The 23,916-nt window shown below is 41.0% G+C and overlaps 1 protein-coding gene across 2 annotated transcripts in view; it reads right to left on the bottom strand.

Moving 5' to 3' along the window:
• The window catches only part of SMOX (spermine oxidase), a 135,686-nt gene extending 112,345 nt beyond the window's left edge, over positions 1-23,341 (bottom strand). For both annotated transcript variants that reach the window (XM_030191020.1, XM_030191019.1), the window contains exon 1: positions 23,251-23,341. The gene's annotated coding sequence lies outside the window, so the exon portion shown is untranslated. The remainder of the gene's footprint in view (positions 1-23,250) is intronic.
• Positions 23,342-23,916: the final 575 nt, after the last annotated feature.

The following is a 23,916-nucleotide window of genomic DNA, read 5'->3' as shown; positions in this document are numbered from 1 at the left end:
TCCAGAGGTGGAAGCCTCACTTTTGAATGACATCTTAAGAATACTTGGGATAAAACCAAGACCAGACTAAGCCTCAAGACAACTGGAGGACGGACATCTTCAAATTCAGGTCCCAGGACTTTGTGCACTGCAGCACCTCCAAGAGATCACAACATGCTTCTAGAACAGCTAAAACTGTATAATACATCTCAGGTACATCACATCAACACTTCAGAGTGGCTTTTGGTTGCATCTAACATTTATCTACCAACAGTATGAAGGGACCAGCAAACTCAATTTTCTCTCCAAGGTGGAATGAGAGTCAACACTGCCTGGGATGCTGATTTTAAGAATCTCCCTACAGCAAGATTAAGATATAGCAATATTAAGATCCAGGAAGCCTCTTAGGTCTTACAAGCTGTAGGATGTTAACAGCGACAGTCAATAGCGCCCAACTTGGAACTTGAACATTTACAAATAAGTAGCTCATAATTGATTCTAATGAAAAGTTGCTGTGTTTTTATTTGTGAGGGAAAAATGGGACTCACTCATTACATAGAAAGTGATAATTGTGAATGCAGATCTATGAGTTGGTAATTGTAAAATTAAAACCAAGCCCATATGAAGGGGTGGATAGGATAGTAAACACAGAGTTATGGAGGGTGGCCCACATACATAGTGATCACATAAAGTCATCTTACAAGTGAGAACTATGCTGATGCTTGGATTTTCTATTACTTTTCAATTTGACCCTCTTGAAAAATTACACTTTCTCCCTTACCAGATGAAGACTGGGCAAATGCTCCACCTTCCCTCAAAAGTTTGAGCCTGATCTGTGATGCTTCCAAATAAGTGTAGGGCACTGCTTCTCAACCCTCTTCTGGAGGCGTGCCTAGTCAGTTGAGATTTCAGGATTACTACAAGGAATATACATTCGATAACTTTATACACATTAGAAACTAATTACATGCAGATCTCTCCCATGCATATTCATCTTGGTAATCCTGAATGGCTAGGTGAGCCTCCAGAAGGTTCAGAAGCAATGGGGTAGAGGGCACTCAAGTTCCGCTTCTACAAACTGCTCAGAAGAGGCCTCTAGTTACTCTATCAGTATAAGGTATGTGACCTCGGGGCTCATTTTTAAAGCACTTAAACTTAAAAAGTTCCATAGGTTACTATGTAACTTTGAAGTCTAAGTGCTTTGAAAACAGGCCTCCTTGTGACTTACAGTACTCTCACAGCTACTAGAACAAGAGGCAGTTGGGAGTAGACTTGTTTTGGCTCCTGCTCCTCCACCATCACACCAATACTGCAATGGAAAAGGCTTGGCTCTTGCCTCCCACACTAAAATACAGCTACTGAAAAACAGGATGGTCTCTGGCTACCAAAGCGAGGGGTAAGGTGCACCTAACAGAGCCTACAAAAAGCTGCTGAATCTGAACTAGGAGGATTCTTGAACAGGGAACCAACATCGACCACAATCCTGCTAAAGGATAGTGAGAAAGAATAACAAAGATCAAGCCTAAAGAAACAGGAAGTGACCAGAGGATGGTCCCGGGAGGGAATCAGTTTGCCCAATGGGCAAGGACCAACTGCAAGGACTTTCTACCTGAAGGCTCAAAAAAAGAGCCCTATACACAAAAAAGCTAACATCAGCTGAATATACTGTACCAGGACTTGCTTATCCACTCTAGCTGAAATCATTTTCCTGTAATTTCTCCTTAAGTTACTCTACCTTATCTGTCTATATGTTCCACCTCCACTTACACCATATGCTGTCTACCAAGATGTTTTAATGTGTATTGTACTACCATAGTAAGTAGTATACTATGTCATAATGTGTACTGTTATTTGAATATGCCTACTGTTATTTATCTATTGCCTATGTTTAACATATTTTCACTGTACACCATCTTTGGTGAATTGGTAAAAGCAGTTAGCTTAGTGGAGTTTTAAAAAAGGTTTGGATAACTTCCTAAAAGAAAAAAGTCCACAAGCCATTATTAAGATGGACTTGGGGAAAATCCACTGCTTATTTCTAGGATAAGCAGCATAAAATGTATTGTACTGTTTTGGGATCTTGCCAGGTACTTGTAACCTGGTTTGGTCACTGCCACCTATTGAGTTCTACAATCAGTGGTGTTTTGGTCGTAAAGAATAACATTTACCATCAACTGGATTGTAGACTGTAAGCTCTTTGAGCAGGGACTGTCTTTTGTGTCTGGTGTATAGCGCTGCGTATGCCTTGTAACGCTATAGAAATGATAAGCAGTAGTAGTAGTAGTTGGAAACAGAATGCTGGGCTTGATGGACCTTCGGTCTGTCCCCAGTATGGAAATACTTATGTTCTTATGCTTCACAAAGGTGGTAAACAAAGCTGAATATATAAATAAATATATGACATACAGCAAGGGTCCAGAGAGAGATTACAGCTGAAAATGTTATTTACCAAGAACTTCTAGCAAGGTGGAGTGTTCATAAGGAAACTTACTAAAGACTATAAAGTGTTTAAACTACTTTATTATACTACTGATTGTAATATAATTGCTACTGAGGAGCCGTCCCATGCTTTCTTGTATCATCCAAGTTTAAATAAACCTTTTAGTTCAGAACTGCAACTCTGGACTGATTTACCGGAAGAAAGGAGAGTGCTAAGTGAGTGCACTACTGTGCAAACCAGCCTCCCAGCTCTCGCTGGTCCTGGCCTCCCCACAAACACGAATTTACTCAAGTAAGTCACTCTGATGTTAACTGGGTCAATGAGTTACATAAATATATTTAAATTGCAACTGTCAAACATACAAAGCTGCTTAAACACACACACATTTTTATACTTTCAATCCCCTAAAAATATATTTTAAACATACGTTTTAGTATTAGTTCAAACCTGAAAAAGCACAAAACTCCTCCCTCCCCCCCCCCCAAAAAAAAATAAAATGAATCGTCAAAGAACCAAACGAAAGATGTAAATAAACAAGAACAGAAGTGATGGAACAAACCACAAATAATCTATACAAATACATGTACAGATACCACGCATAAGAGGTCTTTTCAATGAGGGGGAGAGAGAGGGGAACGGATTAGTGGAGGGAGAGGTGGCAATTTCCCCACCCCTAGCTGTCTGTTCGTCTGTCCAATTTAGATTGTAAGCTCTGTTCAGCAGGGACGGTCTTTTCATGTTAATTTGTACAGCGCTGCGTAAGTCTAGTAGCGCCATAGAAAAAGTGTACACTCTCTCCTTCCCCTCATTCTTTTTCCTCCTTTCCTGAAGTTACTATAGAGGAAACTACACTTCTCCTTTCTTCCTCAAAATGTACCACCTGTTCCTGTGATCCCATTCCCACCCACCTTCTTAATGCCATCTCTCCTGCTCTTATTCCTTTTATCTGTCACATTCTCAACCTCTCACTTTCCACTGCGACTGTCCCTGCTGCCGTCACACCTCTCCTTAAGAAGCCTTCACTCGACCCTACTTGTCCCTCTAATTACCAATCCATCTCCCTCCTTCCTTTTCTCTCCAAATTACTTGAGCGTGCTGTTCACCGCCGCTGCCTTGATTTTCTCTCCTCACATGCTATTCTTGACCCACTACAATCTGGTTTTCGCCCTCTCCACTCAACCGAAACTGCTCTTACTAAAGTCTCCAATGACCTATTACTGGCTAAATCCAGAGGTCTCTATTCCATCCTCATTCTTCTTGATCTTTCCGCTGCTTTTGACACTGTCGATCACAGCATACTCCTTGATATCCTGTCCTCACTTGGATTCCAGGGCTCTGTCCTTTCCTGGTTCTCTTCCTACCTCTCCCTCCGCACCTTTAGTGTTCACTCTGGTGGATCCTCTTCTACTTCTATCCCTCTGCCTGTCGGCGTACCTCAGGGTTCTGTTCTTGGTCCCCCTCCTCTTTTCTATCTACACTTCTTCCCTTGGTTCATTAATCTCATCCCATGGCTTTTCCTACCATCTCTATGCTGATGACTCCCAAATCTACCTTTCTACCCCTGATATCTCACCTTGCATCCAAACCAAAGTTTCAGCGTGCTTGTCTGACATTGCTATCTGGATGTCTCAACGCCACTTGAAATTAAACATGACCAAAACCGAACTTCTCATTTTCCCCCCCAAACCCACCTCCCCGCTCCCCCCGTTTTCTATTTCTGTTGATGGCTCTCTCATTCTCCCTGTCTCCTCGGCTCGAAACCTTGGGGTCATCTTTGACTCTTCTCTCTCCTTCTCTGCTCACATCCAGCAGACCGCCAAGACCTGTCGTTTCTTTCTTTACAACATCCGTAAAATCCGCCCCTTTCTTTCCGAGCACTCTACCAAAACCCTCATCCACACCCTTGTCACCTCTCGTTTAGACTAATGCAATCTGCTTCTTGCTGGCCTCCCACTTAGTCACCTCTCCCCTCTCCAATCGGTTCAAAACTCTGCTGCCCGTCTCGTCTTCCGCCAGGGTCGCTTTACTCATACTACCCCTCTCCTCAAGTCGCTTCACTGGCTCCCTATCCATTTTCACATCCTGTTCAAACTTCTTCTACTAACCTATAAATGTACTCACTCTGCTGTTCCCCAGTATCTCTCCACACTCGTCCTTCCCTACACCCCTTCCGTGCACTCCGCTCCATGGATAAATCCTTCTTATCTGTTCCCTTCTCCACTACTGCCAACTCCAGACTTCGCGCCTTCTGTCTCGCTGCACCCTACGCCTGGAATAAACTTCCTGAGCCTCTACGTCTTGCCCTATCCTTGGCCACCTTTAGGTCTGGACTGGAAGCCCACCTCTTTGACATTGCTTTTGACTCGTAACCACTTGTAACCACCTGCCTCCACCTACCCTCCTCCTTCCTTTACACAATAATTGATTTGATTACTTTATTTTTGTCTATTAGATTGTAAGCTCTTTGAGCAGGGACTGTCTTTCTTCTATGTTTGTGCAGCGCTGCGTATGCCTTGTAGCGCTATAGAAATGCTAACTAGTAGTAGTAGTAGTAGTAATGAACCTATGTCCAACATTTTTTTCTATGATGTAGTAAGGAAACAGCAGATGATGGCAGACAAGAAAACAATTAGCTCATCCAGTCTTCATCTCTGGTACCCTACTATACTGAGTAAAGGAGAAAATGAATTAACAGACTAGTACCAACCCTCCGCCCTACTACATCCTCACACTTCCCAATATCTTTTACCCAACCTCTCTCCTCCTTTGACAGCTATCCTCACTATCTGTCCCAGCCATATTTAAAGTCCGTTATAATTGCTGGACTCCAGCACATTCCAGGTTTATTCGGTTCTTACTACAGCTGTACCAAATAGCACATTTTACTATTTGGCTGAATACGAATAAAGAAAAAGATTTGACCAAATACAAATAATGGCATCGAGCTTTAACAATCAAAAGTAAAAACTACATAATATTGCAAATCAACAAAAACCTTTATTCAAAAAGCTTCAAACTTTCTTATCAAAGCTACGAAAGGCTCCTACTGAGCAGACTATAAAACAGAATTGAATAAATATGAATAAAGCAAGATAAACGCACAAACAATATTTATTCTGAAAAAAAAAAAAAAATCCCACAATAATTAAATTACAATCCAGGAACCATTCAGGAGCATTCCAAAAACAAGCTCTGCAGGAGTTACACAAAATCAAATCTTCTCAAAACCTCTTCAATAATTCTTTCCTCTTACTAATAAAGTTAAATTATTCCATTCCAAACAGAGCCCAGCACATGCACAACTGAATGAGCTCAAGTAGTCCCTTGGGGCTCAAGTTCAAATCTCACCACCACAGATTAAAAAAAAAAAGTGTCCATTCATCAAGATGATTAACTGCTTCACCCAGCACAAGGCTGAGAACTATCCTCTGCTCATGTCTTTGCTCAGCACAGGACAGGACTGTGTTTTGCATTTCTGTAGGATTAAGCACAGTAGACTCTGAATTATTCGTATTTGAATTTAAATCATAATACAAATAATGTATTCGGGGCACTATTTGAGACCAAACTGAATTGAATATTCAGTACAGCCCCAGTTCTTACAAGTCCCATATTTAATCCAATATTCACAGGCCTTTTCTTATATCTTCCCTTGAAGTACTAGGGATGTGTACAAGCAACAAAAAAATTTTAGTTGTTTTTTGAAATGACCCTCGATTGAAAGGCAGAACAAAAAAACCTTTTAGGACATTATTCAGTTTAATACTTATTGCATTTCAGATATTCAGTTTAATACTTATGCACAAATAGGCAACCAATGAATACGCGTGAAATCTATTTTGGACGTGAATGTAACCCTAGTAGCGCTTTAGAAATGCTAGTTAGTAGTAGTAGTAGTATTTTGAAGACGTGCTAACTGGATGCACTTCCCTATAAACTGGAAATTTTATTTTGTTTAACAAATTCCTAATTTTCTCTCTAGGATACTGTCTTAGCCTTTGGCTCTCAGTTTTTCCTATCAGTGCTTAGGCTGATATTGATAAGGGGCTTCCTCTAGAGAAACTTACCCTAGTTGTTCAATCTTATATTCTACCCCTGTGTCTCTCTGTTTTTCACATATCTGAGATGCAGTTTTTCTTCTATCAATTTACTTCAGCTGCTCAGTTCATACAAAAGCAGCAATGTGAAGGAATACCTAATACTTAACTCAGCCATTTGAGTGCCTGAGCACACTTTAGTAGTTTGGCAGTTCAAGTTCTTTTGTCATCTTCCAACTTTCTAGTATCATTGGGGACGCTCCTTCTTTTGTCTTCTAAACAGGATCCTTACTTCCAATAGAAATACAGACTCAGAGACTCACTTGACTAAGTAATCTGTGACTTCCTTTGGAAAGATGTTACTGCTTTATTTCTCATTCATTCTCTCAAGAGCATGACGTTTGTTTCTGGATGCTATTGTGAACCCTAAACAGTTTACTCTAGTGGCGGATTTCCTCCTCCTACGTCTGAAACTTCTTCTTTATCTAAGACACAGCGTCACAAACCTCCCAGACTGTATTCTCTTGCTAGAAAGAAAGTGGAACATCAAGCACATCCTTCCTATTTTAAGAGTTTTTACTGTACCAGCTCTGGTTTTTCCACTTCTTAAGTCTCTCAACCAAATGCAAAGGATACTCAACGTACAGTACTGGAAGTATCTAAATCTTAATAGTGAATCTATAGTACTGCCAACAGATGGTATAAGATTTAAAAATAAAACTGATATGGTCAAATCCTTCCACAATGAGCCTGACTAACCGTAGCCTAGACACTACCTTTGTTCATGATATCTTTAACTCATGGTACACAACGATTATCTACTACTGTTTAAAACAGGAGATCAGCAAAGTAAAGCAGGAATTAGATGCACTTAAAGCAACTTCTAAGACTACACAAAATCATACTGCACAGAATCAAGCCAAATTCACACTACTGCCTCAAAGGATAAAACCACCTAAAAATAGATGGTTCACAGCAGGCTCAGGCAGACTTCGTTATGTGACAGAGAAGCATCCGCCCACACAAGTGTTGCCCCTACAGAATTCTTTTGCTCCATTACAGCACTGTGATGTTCCTGAAAATAGAACTGAGGTGGAAGAAAAAGCAATGAAGGTGGAACAAAAAAAAGATATGAATGTACTCAAAGAGAAAAGACACCCCCAAATCACTAATGTTGAAACACATACCAGGAAGTGGAAACTAAAAAGAATAAGACCTTTCTTCCCAAGGAACATCTTTCGTAACCTGGTACAGTCAATAGTGCTTAGTCACCTAGACTACTGCGATGCACTCTACGCTAGCTGCAAAGAAGAAATCATCAAGAAACTCCAAACCGCTCAGAACTCCGCAACAAAGCTCATATTCGGAAAAACAAAATATTAAAGTGCTAAACCGCTAAGGGAAAAATTACATTGGCTTCCACTTACAGAACGTATCGCGTTCAAAGTATGCTCCATAGTTCATAAAATCATGCACGGAAATGCCACAGCCTACATGTCAGATCTGGTAGACCTGCCACCCAGGAACGCCAAAAGATCATCCCGCACTTTCCTTAATCTTCACTTCCCCAGTTGCAAAGGCCTAAAATACAAACTAACGCATGCGTCAAACTTTTCTTACCCGAGTACACAGTTATGGAACGCTCTGCCGCGCAACTTAAAAACTACTTATGAACTAGCTAACTTTCGCAAATCCCTGAAGACCCATCTCTTCAACAAGGCCAATAAACTCAGCGATTATAACTGTAATATATCGCCAACTTACCTATGACCAACACTGTTTTTGCTTACATCTGCTGTTTAAATTTTGATTAGGAGATTCTTTATGGCATCTACACCTTACCTATTATCAGCACAGCTTTATACTTTATCTACTTGTTTAAATTTCGATTATGCTACTCTTTATGTAACAATAACTGTTATCTCCCAATCTATTGTCTACCAACAATGATACATTGTAAGCCACATTGAGCCTGCAAAAAGGTAGGAAAATGTGGGATACAAATGCAATAAATAAATAGATGGAAAGCGATGACCACAAATGCTCGCAGTCTAAGCAATAAAGTTCATGACCTAGCTCTGGGTATTTTTCTGCAATAATTTTGCATTGAAATGATTTGATTTGCCGACGGACAATCAAACTGCCATGTACTCTGTTTGCAAGCAGAGGAGTGTGGTAGAGAATGACACAGAGACAAAATCTGTCCCTGTCCACATCCCGTCCCCGTGGGTTGTCTCTGTTCCCACCCAATCCCCACAGGTTCTGTCATCTGCAGAAGCCTCAAACATTTAAATCTTTTTATCAAACATATAAATGGCGAGTGTCGTACTCACTCGCAAATGTGCAGTAGAGACCCTCTCTGCCCCGCCCCCGTGTCAATACGTGATGATGGGGCCGAACAGAGAGGGTCTGCACTGCGCATTTGAGAGGGACGAAACCGCCGTCGCTAACGCTCCCCCCACCCTCCACCCGGCCGGGCCCTCGCTCCGCTACTGAAACAACGAGGGAACGCAGCACACAGCTCTGCTGAGCTGCCGTCCTTCCTTCTTCTCTGCCTGTGTCCCACCCTCAACGACGTTACATCACACAAGGGCGGGACACAGGCAGAGAAAAAGGAAGGAAGGACGGCAGCTCAGCAGAGCTGTGTGCTGCGTTCCCTCGTTGTTTCAATAGCGGAGCGAGGACCCGGGCCGGATGGAGGGGTGGCGGCGACGGGAAGGGGCTTTCAACCCCCCCCCCCCCTTTCCTATACTAGCCCGTTTTTACGGGCTCAACGGCTAGTTAAAGTATAAAAGGAATATGCTGTGCAACTGTTTATAAATCACAAATAGAAAACAACAACAACAACGAGCAACTATAATAACCCTCCTCAGGACCACCCTCTACCCTTCCAACCCCAACAATAGCCTACTACCCCAAGGAATCTTAATCCACCCTGTTAAAATGTCCAGGAGTACAAAATATAATCTGCTCTATATGCCTTATGAAGCACTGTTATGATTTTTTTAATCTGTGGATGAATAAGTCATCAGCATTCAGTCTAGATCTCCTGTCTTCCACAGTACTTCATGCAATAGAAGTTGTCTTCTCAGAAGATGTGCAGGTAGCAGAAATGTACAGGATCCCCCATGCAATTTTGCTAGTTATAGCGAGCAAGATCCCTTGTTTTTTCAAAAAACATATATATATATACAGTGGGGGAAATAAGTATTTGATCCCTTGCTGATTTTGTAAGTTTGCCCACTGACAAAGACATGAGCAGCCCATAATTGAAGGGTAGGTTATTGGTAACAGTGAGAGATAGCACATCACAAATTAAATCCGGTTGGTGGGGGATCAAATACTTATTTCCCTCTGCAGAATGCAAATAAATTCATATACTTTCCACAATGTGATTTTCCGGATTTAATTTGTGATGTGCTATCTCTCACTGTTACCAATAACCTACCCTTCAATTATGGGCTGCTCATGTCTTTGTCAGTGGGCAAACTTACAAAATCAGCAAGGGATCAAATACTTATTTCCCCCACTGTATATATATATATCATCTGCATCACTCAAACATAAAATTTAACAGTCCAGTTCGTTAACAGGCTTCAAAGTAGAAAATGACAGGGGACAAAGTTTTACCACATCCCCACAGGCTTTGTCCCCATCCCCGCCCCCATGGGCTCTGTCCCTATGGTTACAGTGGGTCCCTGTCTCATTCTCTGCAGCCTTGTAACTATTGTTTAAGGAAGAGATTCACATTTGGATACCTTTTCTTGTCCTCAATTCCATCATCATACTACCTTACCTCCCTCCGAGCCTCTCCCCAATTTACTAAGCAAAAACTTTTTCAACCTCACAAGTGGTCCCAATAAGGCCATATTTAATTGTCCTATTCCAAAAGTGGGAATTCACAATTTTTGATATGTTAGTGTTCTCACACATCACCACTAGTCTCAAATATTGCTCAAAGTGACCAAGTCAGAATGGATTAACAATGGATCTTTTCCGAATCCCCTAGACCTCCTGTATGCCTCTATTCCAATGCATCTCCTAGCATAATCTTTACAAGAGGTACAACTGGATTCAGTTCATATCATACTGGCCCAAGCACTCATGAATCCTGATAGTGCACGACATGGTTATTTATCCATCACTTTTGTCAAAAGCCAATTTTGATCACACAGAATCAAGGCCATAGTTCTTACATGCCCCATATTTAACTGTGTGGCTATGAGATCTTCAGCTCATGGGAGAAGTACCGTTTGCCCACTGGTCAGATATTATAAAGCTGCAGAGGATGCAAGACCAGTATCTTAAAAATCACAACCTTCCGTCCTGCAACAGCCTATTAGCTGGCTACGGAATGTCTGACCAACGGTGTCGCCTCAGCTACTGGTCCTGTCTCCTTTGTAGCTTATTGGCTGGCTAAGGAATGTCTGACCATGATCCAAAAGTGGAAGCAGAGGCAGTAGTTGAGGAGACAACCTTCCTTCCTGCTTTTCCTTGCATCTCTACATCCCACGGCATGATGTCACACGGCTGAAGCCTGTCCACCCAAAGTTTTCATTCTCCCCAATACAGCTGCCACCATCTTGGTACACTCTAAACAATGTAACTGATAGGGCAACAAGCTCCACCTACTGGCTCAGCCCACATAATGGGCCAAGCATGCTTCCGCTGTCTCCGGTCATTAAACCTCCTTGCTACATCCTGAAAATTTCAGCTCCAATATCTGGGCAGTGCTCGAAAGAATATTGGGGGTGCCCTAGCACCCACAGAGCTGGAGCCTATGATTCATCTACAGAGTTTCATGGTAGAAATACATAAAATACTAAGATACTGCGCTAGGTTCTGTTGCCTCAGTGAAAGTTACAAACGTGGCACACTGATTCTTACAAGTCAAGCACTATAGCTACATGGAAAGATCTTTCTCTGCTTTAAAAAGAATTAAAAACTATTTCAGGAACACAACAGGGCAAGAGAGAGACTCAACTCTAGCAAAACTATCAACTGAAAAAAAACTACTCCTGACTTTGAAGTCAAATTCTACGTCGTCACTGAGCATTTTATAAAAAAGGAGAGGAGAATGGAGTTTCATTTTAAATGAGCATTTCCAGAAAGCTCTTAGCTCTACATACAATTTCAGCCCAAGCACTCATTGACTAAAAGCTTATTAACTGGTTCCGTTTCCATTGTTAAGGGCATTTTCATGGGGGCAGCTGTACCATCAGTTTGGACCAAGGCAACAATGGCCTTGTATTGTCTACTGTCACTCCTATTTGAGAATGACCTGAAGAAGGAATGGGTGACAAGGCAAAGATTACTTTATTTTGTTGCATGCACCCTGGAAGTCGTGTGTGTGCTGTTCTCTGTTTTTGCGTATTGTTTGTGGTTAAACAACAACTTGCTGCTTCTGCCTCGGAATATTACAGAAAGTCTGTCTGTACTGCTCAAAGTATTTTTTCATGGAATCTGCAGTTCTACACCAAATAATGTCAATCTGTATATAGATAAAGATATAACCTTAAGGGACTGATTTATTAAACTTTCAGTCACAGAATAGGAAACGAGCCTTAGATCAGTTTCTAAAGGAACTGTTGCTGATCACAGAAATGATTCACCACCCCTCCTCCTCCCCCCCCAAAAAAAAAAAAAAAACTCGAGTATCACTGTTAAATTTGGGTGTGGAGTAGAGAAGAAATGAAAGCGGTTTCAGCGACTGGCTCCTAGATTTTGTGAAAATTTGTTGAGGCCTGCTTTAGATCCTCCCGACAGAAAACTGATGTAAAGTTATTTCTATATTTTTAGTCACAGAAAAGAAACACTTTTTGCCTTTTATCTACCTATGCAGACTAAAAAAATACTCCAGATGAACAATTTTAAGTCAGAACACCTTCCAAAGTGCCAAGTTCCAGCCTCCCTTGCACTATTACCCTGTGTCATGCATTAAAGTTGAGTAACAACTTTGCTCAGAACTCAAGGAAAAAAAGAATATATATATATATATTTTTAACAGCCAGTATGTAAAGTGTTCTTCTTTACTCAGGCCCAGATGCACAAAGGGCCCCATTAATAATCAGTCTGTATTTCCAAATTGATAAACATTACCAATTTGAAAACACAAAGGGATTCCCAAAGAGAAATGGCATGCAAAGGAGCTGCTCATTGCTTCTGCGACTCAGCTCATTTGCTGTGATATGGGGGAATCCAGTCAGCGAACTGAGCATGCACAGAACAGCCAATCGCTAAGTGTGGCTGCTCTGCGCATGCTACAGACAGCTCTTATACATGCAAACAAACTGCATGTATGAAAGCTGGCGTAGTTTTCTTTTTTTTTCTAAACTGCCGCGGTCCACTGATGCTGGGAGCCTGCACTCTCCTACTGGGGGGGGGGGGGGGCCCGCCCGTCGCTCATCTGCTGATGCCAAGAGCCTGCACACTCCTGCCTGGGGGGGGGGGGGAGGGGGGCAGAATCCAGAAACCTCCTCACCTCCATCACAAGGCAAGCTCAGCAGCAGCAATGCCCGGCTACAGAGGGTTAGCAGATGGTGTAGTTTTGTTTTTGTTGGCTTGGGACTGCTCGCAGATTGCCTTACAGCCAGCTGCCCTTCCCGTAGGCTAAGACTTTTCTGCTCTCTCATTCCCTCTCCCTCCTCCCCTTGCTTTTCTCTCGGGCAGCCTTTGCTGACAAAAGTGCTTTGCTCTCATGTCTTCTGCACAAGATGACCCTAAAGCTGTGAAGTACCAGCAAGAACTGTCCAGACCTCCCGTTAATTTTCAGTGGTAAAAGGTATGGATTGCTTCTGTGCATCAGGTCGGAAAATAGCTGTGCATCGCTCTGCATGCACATTTGTATAGTAATTAGCTCATTATAATAGCGTTGCATTCCATTTTCGTTAGATGCTACTGTGATAGGAAAAGAGCTCGGCGAACCCTTTTGTGCATATCTCGTTTTACTCCTTGCTCACTAAACCAGCTAGAACTGGTTCATTAGGCTTAGTGCATTTGGACCTCAGTAAGATTTTCACACTAATGAGGTTGAACAGAAAAGCTGGAAGTTTAATGAGGATCCCCACCCATCAACTAACCTCCGAACAAAACACTGCAATTTAGTTTGCCTATAGGCTGCTATAGGGTTTGAGAGTAGCTTTACAGTAAGAAGATTCAACAGGCTCAGGAACCATGTGGCTTTTTAAAAGGTCCTCAAAATATGATTCAAAATACCTTGGAATATCAGAAAATAAAGAATAAGCAAATGCCATTAGAAAGGTGCCTTTTTAAGACTCAGCTCACTAGTAGTGCAATTGGCTACCTGGCAAAAGATGATTACTGAGGCATAGCAAAACCTTCCACATCCACAGCTCAAATACACACAGCAAATCTGGAGACGTTAACATAAATCTGACAGCTGAGCAACTTTGTTGACAGATTTTTTAAAAACCTGTTAGAGCTCAGAGCAGAAGAACAAGTAATAGGCAGTTTAAAAATGTCTTCATTCAATACCTGCAATTCTCCAATTAAATAGAGAGCTGTACAATGTATACAGTCTAAATGCAAGCAGCACTTCATGTCCTCACACGACCTTTTGCAGAAGAAAGCCTTGTGGTGCAACTTATTACTCAATTACCAATTTGTATGTACGACGAAACTTGCCTTTTACCGCTTCTTACTCATTTCCTTGGGATCTACAGCTACAAGGAACAGTCATCTTGTTAACAAGCAGTAACAGAACACTGCGGTGTGAATCAGTTGAGAAAGGTTTCCTCACAGTCCTGCCTGTATCCTTTCTGATGACGTGGGAATTGTACGGTACAAGGAGTACAGAGCACAGCTGTGTTGAGAGATGACTAATCATTCAAATGCCAAAAGGATATAAAAAATGTTATCCATTATTTGGTCAAATTATTACATCATCAATTCAATAAAGGCTTTTGTACTCACTGACTTCCAAGTGTTTATCACCATCATACAATGCTCCTCTCTTAAGAGCCTGGTCTTGTGAACCAGGTACACAGTGAAAGGGAATGATGCTGCTCAAGTCAGCTGCAAGTAAATGCAGAGCTGCCTTAAGAGGGAATTTAGTTATATTTAATGTTAATAATGGAGAAATTAGGTCTTACATTATGAATAGTGGGAAGGACTAATGGAAAGAAAATCATCATCAGGTAAAACCCAATTTCTCCAATTACATAGCTTCCCACTATTCCAGAACCTGTGGGGTGTTCAAAAGCAATATCCCCTAGAGTGGGTGGGATCCTGGCACCATCACCCTGAAGACTGAAGCCCCCAAACTGGCTTCTGAGCACACCGCAACATCCACCTGGTAGGTGCTTGGTATAAGGTATGTAGCAGCGACCACGTCACTGCCTTGCAAAATATCTGCTGGAGACAGTAAAGTAGTCTCCATCCAGAATGTCACTGTACGCCTCTAGAATCAGCCTGCTTTCCCTCATGCAAATAAGCCGGCATGATAGTCTCCTTCAGCCATCTAACAATTGTGGGCATGGAAGCCATGAGGTCAAGCCTCTGTTTACCAAAAAGCACAAAGTGTCTGATTTGTGAAATTCATGTTTGACTTCCAAATATCTAATGGAGGACTCTACCGACATTGAAAACCTTCAAAGGAGAATGCCGAGCCTCGTCATCCTCTGTGTGAAAGGAAGGAAGCTCCATAAATTGGTCGAGATGAAACGCTGACACCACTGTCAGGAGAAAGGAAGGAAGGAGCCACGCATATAACCCCACATATCAATGCAACAGTCAACAAGAACACTGTCTTCAGCGTAAGATCTTTCAAGGCAGCTTTCTGGAGTGGCTCAAAAGAAGGCTTCTGAAGAGCTCAAAGAACTAAATCAAGGTTCCACTCTGAACACCACTCTGAACACCAGAATCAAATAATATTTGGGTAAGCCGCAAGAAACGTCTTCTGTAATCGGCCCCTGAAACAGGCCAAAGCTGCAACCTGAACATGTACAGAACTCAACATTAATCCTTTCTGAAAGCCTGCCTGCAGAAATACTAGGATGTGTGTGATCTGAGTACAGAAGGGAGAAAGTCCATGCTCAGAACACCAGCCCTCAAAATGTCCTCCACACCCGTGATACATAAGAACATAAGCGTCCTGTTTCCAACAGTGGCCAATCCAGGTCACAAGTACCTGCCAAGATCCCACGGATGCAGAGCGTTTCCGGGCTTGAAGCAAGGTAGCAATGACTGAATCAGAATAACCTTTTTGTCTCAACTGAGCCCTTTCAATGGCCAAGCTGCAAGACCAAAGAGGCACCTATTCAACATGAGCACCGGACCTTGCTTCAATAGGCCGTGCACCTGCAAAAGATGGAGAGAACTCCCGTCCAGCAGTCGAATCAAGTCCGGGTACCACAACTTCTGCAGCCAATCCAGGGCAACAAGAATTATTCAACCCCGGTGCAATGTGATCCAAGAAGGGAAGACATACAGTAGATGTGTCTCCGGCCAAGACTGCAATTGGGGTATCATTCCCGATTGAACCTGGTTCTTTCCAATGGCTGAAGAACTTGGACACTTTGGCATTCCTTTTCATCGCCATCAAGTTTAGTAGCGAAGATCCTCATCGGTCCACCGTCAGCTAAAACCCCTGGCAGGAAAATTCCCATTCTCCTGGATGCACGCAACTAATTTTAAAGAAGCTATAATTTTAAAGAGGTTGCAGGCTTTGCACAAATGTAGCAGTTTGTTTAATCTATTCTGCTAAAGATGTATGATAGGGTATCTCCCTTCTTGGTGAGGGTCCACTGGCTTCCCATTAAAGCTAGGATATATTTTAAAGTTGTAAAATTATCTTTAAAATTTTACATGGTCTGCCTCCTGAATATATGCTAATCAGTATTTACATAAGTATTGCTATACTGGGAAAGACCAAAGGTCCATCAAGCCCAGCATCCTGTTTCCAACAGTGGCCACTCCAGGTCACAAATACCTGGCAAGATCCCAAAAAAAGTACAAAACATTCTATACTGCTTATCCCAGAAATAGTGGATTTTCCCCAAGTCCATTTAATAATGGTCTATGGACTTTTTCTTTAGGAAGCCGTCCAAACCTTTTTTAAACTCCGCTAAGCTAACCACCTTTACCACATTCTCTGGCAACGAATTCCAGAGTTTACTCTTCCTTGTCAGGGTAACACCATGAAACTACAGAATACTTTACTTTTATATCTTCTGACTTCACATTTTGTCAGATTTAAGTCAGTTTTCCAGTCCCCATTTTGTTTTTATGGAAATAAAATTCTGGAATGAGTTCCTAGGCATTTTCAATCTTTCAATAGTTTTTTGCTATTTAGAAAAACCCTTAAAACATGGCTAGTGTAGTTAAAAAAATGTTTTTATGTCTTGTGACAGCTATGAGCTGTTAAACATGTACTACATGAAAACAATTTACATACTCTGCTTCACGTACTTTTGGTCTCTCGACTAGATAACAGAAATAGTATATATGCTGGGCTGCCAGTTTTTACCCTCAAGTGACTGCAAACAGTACAGAATGCTGCAATACACCTATTAAGGAATGCATATAAATTTGATCATTATCATCACTAAGCATTGTTTCATTGGTTACCTATTCTTTACCATATTAAGTTTAAGGTTTTATTATTTAACACACAAAGCATTTTATACTAATAGCCTTCTTACCCAAGTTCTTTGACCATTTCTTATACCCAAAGTAGAACTTTGAAAATCGATATCACAACACAGATTAGTTCTCTACTCCCCAACCCCACCTCCATTACTCAAGCAAATGAGGGTCAGATTCTATATATGGCGCAGAAAAAAAAAATCGGCACTGAAAAACAAAAAAAACAACAAAGAAAACACACAACACTATTCTATAAACCTCACCTAAAGTTAGGCGCAGCTTATAGAATACACGTAGTGCCTATCCCCGCAACTAAAATTTAGGCACAACCATTTACGCCAACTAAAATCTGATGTAAATGCCCACACCTAACAGGCGCAGATCGGGCATATTCTAGAACAGTGCATGTAATTTTTTGGGGGCGTCCACGACTGGCTCATGCCCCTCCCATGGTCCCCTTTTGAGATCTGTGCATTAGAATTTATGAGTGCCACTTTACAGAATATACTTAGAAAGTTGCACACAAATTCTAATTAATGTCAATTATTGCTGATAATTGCTTGTTATTGGCCAATTATCTGCATCACTTTAGTCACCATATATAGAATCCAGGCCTGAATGACCACTTCCAAGTGTGCTTTCTTTTGGCTGGCACATGCATTATGAAACCAGCTACCTATTAGCATTTTGGAAGCAGAATCTTTGCCTAAATTCAAAAAATGATTAAAAGCATATTTTTTCTCAAGCATTCAATCTTCTGGCCAATCCAGCAGTTTAGGTGAATGAGTCATACTGTCTGCTATGTGTTTTCTTTCCTCTTATTTGTATGGGTCTTATTTGACTTTGCTTAGGTCTTTTCTATTCAAAATGCAGATCTTTTCTATTCAATACCTATGTAAGTGTTTTTAACCATATTGTAGAGCACCGTGATCACTAGTTGTCAGACAGTATACAAAGTTTTCATAAACAGTAACCTGTAAAAAAAAAAAAAAAAAAAAAAAAAAACTGTACCTGCAGCCAGCCACAACCAACAAGAAGAAGTGGTAAAGAGAGACCAGGACCAACTCAACTGGAAAATACAGTGATCAGACAACACAGGTACCTTCTAGGTTAGGGCCACTCTCATGGTACGAGCTCTAATATCTGAGCTTCATACTACATGATGTCCCCAAGGTGGGGCGCCAAAGCTTGCTCAGGGCACCACAACTGCTTGAGCTAAGCCTGAATAATACAACCCACTTCATCCACAGGGTAGTAAAAACACCTGCCATATTTCACTATATGACTTTACACACTGTACCACGACTGTGTTGTGGAAAAACCTAAGAAGTGAAGCCTGACCTATATACATATGCCTGATAAGACAAGTACACAGAAACACTCTCATTAGTGAAAGAAATAATCCTCCTCCTTTCCTAGAAGAGGAGAAATTCCTTTGGGACTTCAATTACTCTGGAGAAGCAGCCTAGGGACAATCAAGCTTTCTAATAAAAACACCATAGCTAACAGATTCTTTCTTCTCATGTACTGCCACCTAGAGGAATTATGTTAGTGTATCAAATTTGATTCATATTAAAAAAACACACACACACACACGCCCCCGATTCTATATTTGGCAACTAAATTTGCACACATAAATAAATGCGTACTGATAATTTGTGCGTGCAAATTAATGAACCAATTAGCACCAATTACTGATATTCATTGGTGATTTACTCACGCATCATATTCTGTAATGTGCACAGAAATCCTGGAGCGCATAAATTCAAGAGGGCATGGTTGGGGGCGTTCTGGGGGATGTTCCCACAATTTATACAAATTGTTACCGAATAGATCGGCGCCTAACTTAAGGCAACGGCGAAGCAGGTGTAAACACCGGCACCTTATGTTTTTAGCTGCTGTTCTATAAAGTGCGTGGATCCATTATAGAATAGCCCTCAGCGCTTATGTTTTTCAGCACCATATCTGGTCCAAACTGTATTTGTGTAAGTCATGTGAAGGGTATTTTTTTTTACCATTTACTTGGCTACAACTGCTTCCCTGAAAATGTGCAGAACAAAGTACCTGTGGCTTTTTACAGTGCATATGCTTTACCCTTCAACCTTACATCCCCTCCCTCCCTTCCAATTAGTTTTCAGGTCCCTAGCCCATCAGTTTCCCCTTCCAAGGTTATGATAAACTCTAAAAATCAAGATCATCATAAAATAATTCTATAACATAAATAGATATCATACTTTCAAATATTTAACTTTACTGCGCAGGTAAAGAGTACAAACAGATGGTTCTTTATGTTTGTGTGGCTGTCAGGAGTTACTGTTTTGCTTTAACAGTCACCCTAGAAAGCTGCCTAGTTTTTGTCTAATGGTTAGGCCAGTCCTGTCTACGGAACAGATTAGCTGGAAGGAAAAACAGTACATACACTCTCAGGAGTTGCTTTTCCTTTGTTTTTTAAACTTTTTTTTTTTTTTACATAGAGACAGTTTCAGTTAACATTACAAAAACAGGTTTACTATCACCAACCAAACATTTTCAAGCTATTTTTTTTCTATTAGCATTCCACCTTAAGGCTGTCTATCATTGCTTGTAACACAGGTAAGTTCTATGACTTTAAGTCTTCTAAACAAATGACTGGTTTTGGTTCCTTTTTCTTATTTTAATTAGAGAGTGTAAAATATCTGTTTTGGTGGCATGAGATGAGGTTCTGTTCTTCGATTTAATTACGAAGGGGTTGAATCTTTCACATTTCATCAGAGGATCCCATACTTTATGGAAGGTATACTCCCTGTCATGCCATATGAGCCACGAGAGAGATAAAATGCCTCATGATTCAAGACTGAATCCTTCAAACAAAAAAAAAGGATAAAACTCTACAGTACTCTCCAAGAAGATGGCTTTTTTTCCCTTAAAATACCCAGAGAAAACCACAGACTTCCCCTTGTAGCGACACACAATCCAGAGCTGGAAAAACTGAGAATCATAAAGATCTACAGCCAGTACTCCAGCAAGATGAACGCTGAAAGAGATTCTCAATCTGAAGTAAAAATTAGTGAAAAGCAGAATTCCCGACAGAAGCTGAAAAGAGAAAAGAATGGCACTATACCAAACTGCAAACTGTGCCAGCATATATCAAAAGGACCCCACAGTTACTCACATGGGAAAAGCATTCGGCATAAAGGGATCCTACTCGTGTTTTTCTTCATATCTAATATACATATATATATATCATTCAATGCAAAACATATGAAGGATGCTACATTGGGGTGACAGACCAGATGCTAAAGACAAGAATCAACCTACACAGGCACATTAAACACCACAAAGCAAACCAGGGTGACAACAAAGCAGAGCACTTTGCAAGACCAGAAAACTACATGAATGACTTTATGAATAAGAATACTAAAAGGAAGTTTTAAGAAAATCCAGGAACATAAGACCTTTGAAAGTAAAATGATGAAATATTTCAACATCCACCAGATAGGACTTAAAGATCTGGGCTTCCTATTACATTATAAACCATAAACTTATACTGCTGATCACCCATCCATCTCTCTGTTCCTCACTCCCACCTATCCCTGCGAGTGTCACTGGAATGCTTTTATGTTTCACTTATATATTCTGCTATTTGTCCTCTTTTGCTCATTTATGAAGACGGTAATGCCTTTGAAAGCTAATCAAGAAATCTATTATTATTTTTATTTATTTGTTGCATTTGTACCCCACATTTTCCCACCTATTTGCAGGCTCAATGTGGCTTACATAGTACCGTGAGGTATTAGCTACCTCCAGTGATGAAACAAATACAGAGTGATGTTGTTACAGACACAATAGAGAATCAAGAGAAGAGTGATATATTGTTCATTGCAGGTTATGGTTTCGTTGTGTTGCTGAGTTCAGGTACTTAAGTCGGATCAGTAGGGTATGCCTTTTCGAACAGATAGGTCTTTGGTGATTTCCGGAAATTGAGGTGATCCTGCGTTGTCTATTAGGTTAGGCCAATAAAAAGGTATTCTTATTTTCTCTGTTCTGTTTTATTTCTATTTATTACCTACAGTACTCTAGAAAGTGATATGTTATCCGTGCCTCATCTTTTTGGATCTCTAGATCATGTTTTGTGCGATTTGCTGTTTTAGCTATGCTTCCCTCTCTGTCTGTAATGTTTCCTTCCTAATCTTTTCAATGTTAGTTCTGCTTCCTCAGCTTAATGCTTATTAAGTTCTGCTTGGAGCTTGTACATTTTCTCCATAAACAAACCTGATTTCTTTTGAACATAAGAGTAGCCATACTGGGTCAGACCAATGGTCCATCTAGCCAGTATCCTGTTTCCAAACAGTGGCCATGCTAGGTCACAAGTTCCTGGAAGAAACCCAAATCGTGGCAACATTCCATGCTACAAATCCCAGGGCAAGCAGTTGCTTCCCCATATCTGTCTTAATAATCAACTATGGACATCCTCCAGGAACATGTCCAAACCCGCTAACCACTGTTATCACATCCTCTGGCAAAGAGTTCCAGAGCTTAACTATTTGCTGAATGAAAAAATATTTCCTCCAATTTGTTTTAAAAGTATTTCCATGTAACTTTCTTGAGTGTCCCCTAGTCTTTGTACTTTTGGAACAAGAAAAAAAAATAAAATAACCAATTCACTTCTACGCGTTCTACATCACTCAGGATTTTGTAGACCTCAATCATATCTCCCCTCATCTGTCTCTTTTCCAAGCTAAAAACATTGTTCTGTCAGATGTAATTCCATGCTAATGCTATGCCAGCTTGCTTTTTTTGGCCTCTTATTCTGGCCCCTGTTTCAATCATTTTTGCCTCTGATAACTGCTTTTAGTGCAGCATCCCATCATATTCTTTCACCTCCCCTGGGTCACTGGTCATGAGATAATCTCTAAATTGCTATGTTTTTGTCTTTTAGCAGACGTATTCAAATTTCCCTTCCTGTCTGTAGTTTTTCTTGTTCCTTAGTATAAGCCTCACTAGTACATGATCAAATCCTACTATTTGCCCTATTTCACATTTTATTGTTTCTGTAAGGAGGAGGTGATCATTTAAAAAAAATCTATTTTAAGTATGTATTATGGACGTGAGAAAAAGTAAGTATAGTTTTTAATCACTAGGATGCATACGTCTCCAAACACCAATTAATGAGTGCGCCATCAGTTCTGGGAGATTTTCCTCCGATGTGACATTTGGTTTTGTTAATTTTGTTTGCCTTTTATATATCTTCGTTCATTACACAGTTAAAGTCTCCTCCTATTATTATAGTGTTGTCCAGCTTCTGAGTTTTGTTCGCTTACCTTCCGTTTGGAAAATATAGATTAGCTATGCATATTAGTGTCCCTTTCCATTTAGTTTCCATAGCTTCCCCTCTTCCCAAACCATGCCGCCAAAGCCTGATTGCCCTCTTCAATGTATTCTTATAACTATAGCAAGCCCTGCACTGTTAAAACTGCCAAAGGCTGCTTTAATTTTCATTTCTAGGTGTGTTTCACCTAATAAATAGATATCTGCTCTTAAGATTTTCTATGAAACTGTAGTCTACTACCATTGTATGTGATTATTTGACAGAGTGTGTTTTGCTCTGGGTTTAATTCTGCTGTGGTGTGTTTGACTTTTGTCAGCGAGACTTCCTCCTTTCAGTATTACTCTTCTCCCCAACCCGTTAGACCCTCTTACTTCTGTAGCCTAGGGAAAGTACAAAGGTAAACAAAGAATGGTCGGTTTCTCTCTCCCCCTCCCCTTGCTCAGCAAATGAATACAACAGATAATAACGAGAAACATAGAAAGACTCTCCTATCACCCTTCCTCCATTCCCCCTGTCCGTTTTGCAAATGCAAGGCTTTCTCATGGGGTCTTGGCTCAGCTTCTTGTGTTCACTACCTGGTGGCTATTGGCTTCTGTTCTTTTGTTTTCCTGGCAGTTCCTCCTCGATTGATCGTGATTCAGTTCTCTGTGAGCATTTTCTGTCTTTCGTAGATCTCGCTTCTCCCCACATGTCTTTTATGATGAATTAATTCCCCGTTTCTTCCCTCCCTCCCCCAGATATAGTTACCTTGTTTAAGCCTCGCAGCGTTTGTGTGAGCGTAGAAGCTTTTGTCTTTTGTGCGTCTTATGTTAGTTTCTCAGCACCAAGTTTAAGTAAGAGCATTAAAAGGCACATATCCAGGATTGTCAGTCCCAGCTTACCTTTGCTAAGGTTCTTAAATCAGGTCTCTGCTGGGAGCCCAGTTTTCCTCCTGCTCTTCTGACTCGGGTCTTCCTGATTTGGTCTTTTCCGGTGGAGTGTCTGCGGTTTATGTTTTCCCAGTGTTCTTCCGGCTTCCCTTGTTCGTGAAGCAGTGGGTCATCTGGGAAATGTAGTCTTTAAAAAGGCGTGTTCCTCTTGCCTCTGTGAAAATGATTATTTCACTTTTCCATTCCACCATATCCTTAGTTTTGCCGGGTAGAGCATTGCCAGCTGGAAGTCTTTTTTTTTTTTCACCTTCCCTGAATTGCTGTCTCTTTCTGGAAAATCTAGATGTTTAAGTCTGTATTTTAAGGTCCCTGATTTTCTTGCTCTTTCCAGGATGAGCTCTTTATATTACAGTTTTAACATTTTAGCAAGGATTGTAAGCTCTTTGAGCAGGGACTGTCTTTTGTGTATGGTGTACAGCGCTGCGTATGCCTTGTAGCGCTATAGAAATGTTAAACAGTAGTAGTAGTAGTAGTAGTAGTAGTAGATTGGTCTAGGTCTGTCTCCCGGTGGGGGTGGGGAGTGCCCGCTCTAATCGACTGGGAGAGAGGGTCTTGTAGCATATTTTCCAGAAAGTATGCGCGTTATTTCTCTCAGTTCTCTGGGCTACTATTCGGGAT

The sequence above is a fragment of the Microcaecilia unicolor genome, chromosome 2 (assembly GCF_901765095.1).
Source record: "Microcaecilia unicolor chromosome 2, aMicUni1.1, whole genome shotgun sequence".
Taxonomy (NCBI): Eukaryota; Metazoa; Chordata; class Amphibia; order Gymnophiona; family Siphonopidae; genus Microcaecilia; species Microcaecilia unicolor.
This window is presented reverse-complemented; position numbering and strand designations above follow the sequence as displayed.